Below are 7,740 nucleotides of genomic sequence, written 5' to 3'. Positions count from 1 at the left end.
CCGTATTTTTTCTCGACCTTGGATATTCATGCGGAAAGTATGTGTTCTTAATCTATAATTTGATAATGCAAATGACTCTACTTGATTTTCTTGCATCTTTGTTTAAGGTAAGAGTAGAGGTATCTAAAGGGTGTAAGTAATGTTTGTGTCTAACCTACCTTGTCCGTTATTTGGGGACAAATGTCCCTAGTAGGGGAGACTGAAACACGCTGGTTTCTAGACCTTAGAAAAAAAAATCCTGGAATTTCGATCTAAAGACCCAATACGACTCAAAGGTACGAGTCTTATGTTGGGGTACAGATAGTATGGTCCTATCGTACCCTTCTAGTTTAGTTGGTAGTTTTGGATGGGTTACTAAAATAGATACGACTTGGGGTGGTATGATTCGTATGGTTGGATACGAATTGTAATAAGGACTCGTATAAAGGGCAATGTTTAAGCCACTTAGTATTCTATTCTGCCAGAGGTACAGGTTGATGGTATGGATCGTATGTTGTGTACATGACTTGGTTTGGATAAGTCATATACTAGACAGTGTTGAATCCAAGGGTTGAGTCTTACGATACGAAAGGCAGGTATACTCATATTGAAGGGTACGACTCATAAAGGTTAGTCGTATCCCTGTGACAGGATTTTGTGCAACTTAAGTGGGGGTATTCTGAACATTTCCCCACTTAACCTAATAAGGCCCCACAACTTTTAACTCTCTTAAAAGGTTATTTACCTTATTATTCTATTCATTAACACTTAGAAACTCTCTCAAAACACTCCATAATTCTCTCAAGAGCTTTTGGGGCAAGGAAGTTAGGGTTTTAACTAGAGGAGTAATTTGGGGATTTTTTTGGTGATTTCTCTCCATCTACTTTGTCAAATAAGGCATATTCTCTTCCCTCATTGTTAGTTCCAACTAAAGGCACGGTTTTATATAATGTTTTCATGGTTTTATTATTATATGATTTTGATTTTCAAATATGATTTGGGGTTTTGGTTATGAATGATTGATAATGGTTTCCCATAATTTTAATTATGTTTTTATATGCATTAATGGTGGTTTTTGATACTTGGTTTCATGGGAATAGTTTAAATAGTAATTAGAATTGGTTTTGGTTATATTATACCCCAAAGATGTTTGACAAAATGTTCATAAGAATGTTTTCTTTGCATTAATGTATTTTTAATGGAACTCTTGGATAAGAATATTTTCATTGCATTAATGTATTTTTAATGGAACTCTTGCTTATTTTAACTTGTTAAAGGAACTCAAATGGTTTAAATATCTTTGAAAGGTTAAAGGATAAATGATAATGCTTGTGGGGTACATGGGAATCCCTCAAGTGGTTTAATATAGTAAATAGAAGGGTATATGGGAATCCCTTAATCCATAAATACATAGCTATGGTCAATACTTTCAAGTGATGGTTGGTATGACGATACCAAAATTAATGCCCTTGGTTAATAATGGATAATGGTTTGGTTGGTTGGAGAATGGTTTTAATTGGTCTTAAAGGGAGAGGTGTAGCAAATCCTTGGAATGTGGAGGTCCAGGGGGATCAACACTAGAAACTCATATTTACCGATGTGAAGTTTGGCCTTGGTGACCGTGTGCATGATGTCACACGCGTTGGGGCCCTTTCAGCAGGTGGAGCTGAACCCATATAGCCGATAGGTAGTTTAGGATGGAAAAGCTACACAGCCTAGGTAAAGATTTTAAATACATGTGAAACACGATTCCTTTTCCCGGCATGGTTATATATCTATATCTATATGTATGGTTGTATGAAGTATGGATGATTTTACTTAGCTTTTATAAGTGGCATTATTTTATCCTTTTCCTGAGTTCATACTAGCTATCACTCGCTAAACCGTCTTCGAGCGGTTGTATACCCATGCTATGCAGGAACCATCCATTCTAGTCATTCGATCTAGCATTTGGACTTCGGTATTAGTATTTTGATTGTAGTGGTAATCTTCCACCTTTTCGAAAGGATCCATTTCAGGCTATGGATATTTCTACATACTTTGACTATATTTTTCATATTGGTTTTGGCTATGATTCGGGGTATATCCCAACCGGATATTCTAACTCTTTTGTTTAGAGGCTTTGTGGTAATGCTATAGGTTGGCATGAGCGGGATCGGTATTGATGTTTGCCTTGGCATGGGTATTAGTGTTGGAGCTTACATCCTTGGACAATGTTGTTGGTTGTTCCATCATATTTTATTTTGGGATTGATTATATCGCGTTTTAGTACTCTTTGGTTCTGGCCTAGTTTATGGCCCTTGGTTTTGGTTAGGTTTGGTATGGTTGGGCTGTCGGTATGGGACAGTTGGACTCAGTTTGGTTGGTCATGGTCGTGATCCTATCCTAGAGTCTTGATATGGACAATAATTCTATCTTGTTATATATTTAAAATTTAGACGACTTAAGGCATGCGTTGGTTGGTTGGGTTGGGTGACGTGGGTGTTCTCCGGTTCAGGTCGAACTTGGGATGCCCATTACGACATGACCCTGGGTCAGGTCGAGTCAGGGGCTTAGGTAGATGGAGGTTTTGGGGAGAGGGTCTTTAGAAGCATTTCCATTATGGCACGCGCAACATCATGAGAATTCAACAATTTCTTTGTTAGGTCCTTCACTTTAATATTCAGATTTTGGACCTCATCAGTGAGTGTTGAAGCTTGTTTTCTTCATATCTTCATTCTTTGCACTAAGTGCTTCATTGGCACCTAGTCCCTCTGATGAAAGCTACTGATTTTTCATTTTCAATGTGAGAATTTCTACATCTCTAGTGGCCATAGAAACTCTGATCTCCTCCAACTCCTTACTTAAACTCTTTTGAACTACTAACAGTTCTAACATCTGGGAAATGGTCCCTACCTTCCTTTCCATACACTCATTTTCAACTAAGTAGTCTAGGGGAACAGTTTCTTCGTAGTTCTAGGAGTTCCCATTTCGCACACTATTCCAAAACAGTCAAATACCCTATTCAACAAATATCCATAAGGCGTACCATGTCTTCCTTCTTTCTCATGTATAACCTTGTAAATATGTTGAATCATCAAAGCGGGTAGACTAGTCAATTTAAATTTGTTGAGGCACTCCATCACATATAGATCCACAACAGAAGCAATAGTTCTCTTTTCAGACCTTGGCAACACTACTTTGTTAACAAACTCAAACACCAGTTGAAACTCACCTTGGAGAAATTTTTTTCTTACACCAGCAAAGAATTTTCCTCCCACTTTTGAAGAATCAATCATAAACTCAATTTAGGGTTGTTGTTTTGATATAGTTCTCACCCCCACTACGGGAACATCCAAATTTTTTCCAAGTATTTCTTCGTCCAATTTTATCTTCTTTCCTTGAGCTAAAGCAGTCAATATTAGCCCATCTTCAGAGAACTTCACAGTGCAAACGAATTGTCTTAGTTCAGCTTCATAGATAGAGGGAAATGGTTCTTCCGAGAGATGTAACTAGCCCTGGTGTCTAACATACTCCACCAGTTTCACCATTCCAAAATTTTCAAGAATCTTGGATCAAAGACCCTTTGAGTTAGTACCTTTAGATTTTTTAGGACTTGATTTCTCTCCTCTCTAGGCATAAACTTTTCTTCCTCATCTTTTCTTCTTCTTTTAGGACCACTGTTTGGTTCCTCCTCTACAACTTTTTCTTCTTGGAACCAGTTTCCTCAGAGACTTTCTTCTTATTTATTGGGATGTGTTTTTGTTTCAACCTAGTGAGGCTTTTTGACTTTGAAGTGGAAGACCTGGTCTTTCCTTTATCACAAATTTCTTTTCTTCTCCTTTTAATTGTGGACACAACATCAGGATCAATATCTTCACCTTCTCCAATGTCTACAACTTCTATATTTTTTATCCTCCACTATACTAGCTTTATTCAGTCTTTTTTTGCAGTAGATGACTTGCTTGACTTCATATCATCCCTTAGCAACTTCTTCTCAGAACCCCTAGTTGAATATGTTCTAGTAACTTTCCCACCAGTATCTACCACCTTTTCATTACCCTTTACCTTTGCTTCTATACTGACCACCTTGGTGGTGTTTCATTATCATCGACCTCATTCTCCTCATTTAGAGGTGGCAAAAACTCCCCAACTTCAGTATCATCTCATTTAGGAAAGGATTTTCCTACCTTTTCACCTACCACTTAATCCTGCAAGACAAAAAAACCTTCTCTAGGATCGTTAACGATCATAATTAAATTTTTGTCCACCCAGTCCTTACTTCTATAGAGATTAGACCTTTTTACTAGAATTTCCTGATTAAAAAGTTAAGCAAATATGGGATTTATTTCTGAAGGAGTAAAGGAACCAGGTATATTTAGAGTTTCAGAGGGATCAATTCTTTCTGGTTGGTATGATGGAAGGGTAATTTGAGAAACTTCGGATTCAATAAGTAAACCAAAGGCCTAATTTTGGTCCACCACCATGGCTGACTCTACAAGGGTTTTCATGGTTTTTGGAGTTTCTTCTGGAATGGGTTCATTTAGAGGATTAGGAGTTTAGTTTCAAAGAAAGATATGGTGGATGGAATGAACTCATATTCTTAGGGAGGATTAGAAGAGGAATCTCCTATAATTTTGTACACTAAAGGATCAGGATTATTGATTGCGGGGTTTGTTTACTAAAATAATTGGGGTTGAATATTTTCTAATTATTTTGTGGAGCTTGAGGGAGTGAAAATTTCATCCATTTGGAGCTTTTACGACAGAGTGAATAGAAAAAACTTATCTCTAAGAAGACAAGTTTTGAAGAAGATGATTTGAGAGTTAATTTGAAAGAGAATAGGAGAGAAAGGATTTGATTTTGTATTTAAGGGACATTTTCATTTTATGGGCCTTTTAGAGGAAATGATTTCTCTGGTCCTAATAGGTGTAGCTTTTCATATTTTTAAGGATTTGACATTTTTTTCTCAGAAAAAGAAAGAAACATGGACTTTTTAAATAGACTTTTATGATTTTTAGAGTACACAATTTTGGTACTAACCTGAGAGGTGGGACTTGGTCCCTCTCTTACTTAACTGATCCTTAATATAGTGTCTGTCTCGACTATTGTATTTCAAGTAGTTAAGCATGCATGTATACCTACAAATATATAGTACTGAATTAGACCAATAAGCACAAATTTTATCAAGGATACCTATCTTTTGATCATAACCAAATTATAGAGGAAAAATAGCCACCAAGTAGGTCAGTTCATTTTGATCAGTCTCAGCCTCAGCCTATTTCTCATAAATTGCTCCTTGTGAAGAGCTTTTGTGTATATATCTGCACCTGATCTTCAGTCTAGCAAAACTTCATACAAATGGCCCTCTTCTGAACATTATCTCTCAAGAAATGTGCCTTACGTCAATATACTTTGTCCTCTTGTGCTGCACTAGATTTTTAGCCATGTTTAAAGCACTTATATTGTCACACATCAAGGGAATAGTATCTGATACAATCCCAAAGTCCTTTAGCTGTTGTTTGATTTATAGTAATTGAGCACAACAAGAAGCTGAAGCTACATATTCAGCTTCAACATTAGATAAGACAACATAGTTTTATTTCTTAGAACCCTAGTAAAATAAAGAAGAACAAAGAAAATAAGCCATTCTTGAGGTACTTTTTCTATCTACCAAGTATCAAGCATAATCAACATCAGCATATCCTATTAAGTCAAAACTGTCTCCGGATGGATAGAATAGGACCAAGTCCCCTGTACCTTTCTTATACCTGAGAATTCTCTTTGCTGCTTTCAAATGAGACTCTTTAGGATAAACCTGAAATTTGTGACATATTCCCACACTGAATACAATATTTGGACCACTTGTAGTGAGATACAATAGGGATCTAATAATCCCTCTATACATTCTCTCATTCATTGAGGGACTAGGTTTATCATTACCTATCTTTAAACTGGTTCCAATTGGAGTAGTAATTAACTTAGCATCTCCCATATTATATTTTTTCAACAACTCTTTGATGTATTTTTCTTGACAAATCATAGTCCCTTGAGAATCAACTCTTTGCTAATTCACCCATCATACTTATTTCAAATCCTCTCCCCATTAACTTTTCAAACTCTTCACATAAAGATTAAAAAGTATCTCCAAAGATGATATCATCAATGTAAATCTGGAAAATAAGCAAGTTGATACCTCTGGACTTCAGAAAGAGAGTTTTGTCAATTTCCCCCCCTTTTAAAGCCATTTTCAATAAGAAATTTTGAAAGTATATCATACCAAGCTCTAGGTTCTTGTTTTAATCCATAGAGAGCCTTATCTAGTTTATGTACAAAAAAAATAAGTACGTGTCTTCAAAACCTGGAGGTTGTTTAACAAAATCTTCTTTCTTTAGATTCCTATTCAAAAAGGTACTTTTGACATCTATTCAGAAGAGTTTGAATCCTATATAGGCAACAAATGCAATAAGAATCCTGATAGTTTCTATCCGTGCAACTGGATCAAATGTCTCATTATAGTCAATTCCTTTCTCCTAGTTATAGCCTTGAACAACTAGCCTTTCTTTATTTCTATTGATGTTTCCATGCTCATCCTGCTTGTTTTGGTATGCCCATTTTGTCCCAATAATTGTTCTATCAATAAGTTTGGAGACTAGGTGCCAGACTTTGCGTCTTTTAAATTATTGTAGCTCCTCCTGGATTGTATTCATACAGTCAACATCTTTAATATCTTTTTTCATATTTTTGGGCTCATTTTGTGACAAGATCTGAGAAGGTCATTAAATTTCTAGCTTGATCTATTGTTTGAATTCCAGATTCCAAGAGGGGTGTCAGATTTTCAAGAGGGTGAGAGGTTTTGTGCTTCCAATTTATCATTCTGGGTTAAGTTCTGCTAGGACCAGGTCCTCAGAGATTTTGACTAGGGTTTTTTTGATATTATTCTATTGTGGTTAGAGTCTGTAACTGAGATCCTAACTCATCATCACCTTTATCATTCTCACATGTATCAGCTTGTCCTTGACCATCATCTTTAGCTATGTCATCCCTTTAAATAGGAATGAGTACTTCCATGTCAGAATCTTTATCTCTACCAGAATTCCTTAGCTCTCCTAACTTATCAAAGACTGCATGTACACTTTCTTCCATACACAAAGTTCTTTTATTGAAAACTTTGTATGCTTTAGAGTAGCCTACAAATGTTGTTTCATGAATTTTGGAGTCAAACTTCCCTATCTTATTCTTTCAATTGTTTACAACAAAGCATTTGCATCCAAATGATCTGAAATAATCAAGCTTAGGATTTTTGTTGAACACAAGCTCATATGGAGTTTTGTTCAAGAGAGATCTGATTAGACACCTATTAGTCACATAATAGGCAATGTTAACAGCTTCCTAGAATTATTTTGGAAGCCCACTGTCAATCAGTATAGTTCTTGCAATCTCTATGAGAGTCTTATTTTTTCTTTCAACAACTCCATTTTGCTGAGCAGTCCTAGGAGAAAATAAATTATGACTAAATCTATTTTCAACATAAAATTCTACAACTTGGGAGTTTTCAAACTCAGTTCCATGATCAAATCTGAATCCTGTAATTTTACAGTTTATCTTCATTTGGATTTTCTTGGCAAAAACCACAAGAACAACATAGGTCACATCTTTTGTTCTTAAGAACATTGTCCAAGTGAACCTAGAATAGTCATGTACAATGAAAAATACGTACCTTTTTCCACTTCTAATTTAGACTTTAACAGGTCCACACAAGTCCATATGTAGTAACTCAAG

Source organism: Capsicum annuum, chromosome 1 (genome assembly GCF_002878395.1).
Source record: "Capsicum annuum cultivar UCD-10X-F1 chromosome 1, UCD10Xv1.1, whole genome shotgun sequence".
Lineage (NCBI taxonomy): Eukaryota > Viridiplantae > Streptophyta > Magnoliopsida > Solanales > Solanaceae > Capsicum > Capsicum annuum.
The sequence above is the reverse complement of the archived record's forward strand: the minus strand, read 5'-3'. Positions refer to the sequence as shown.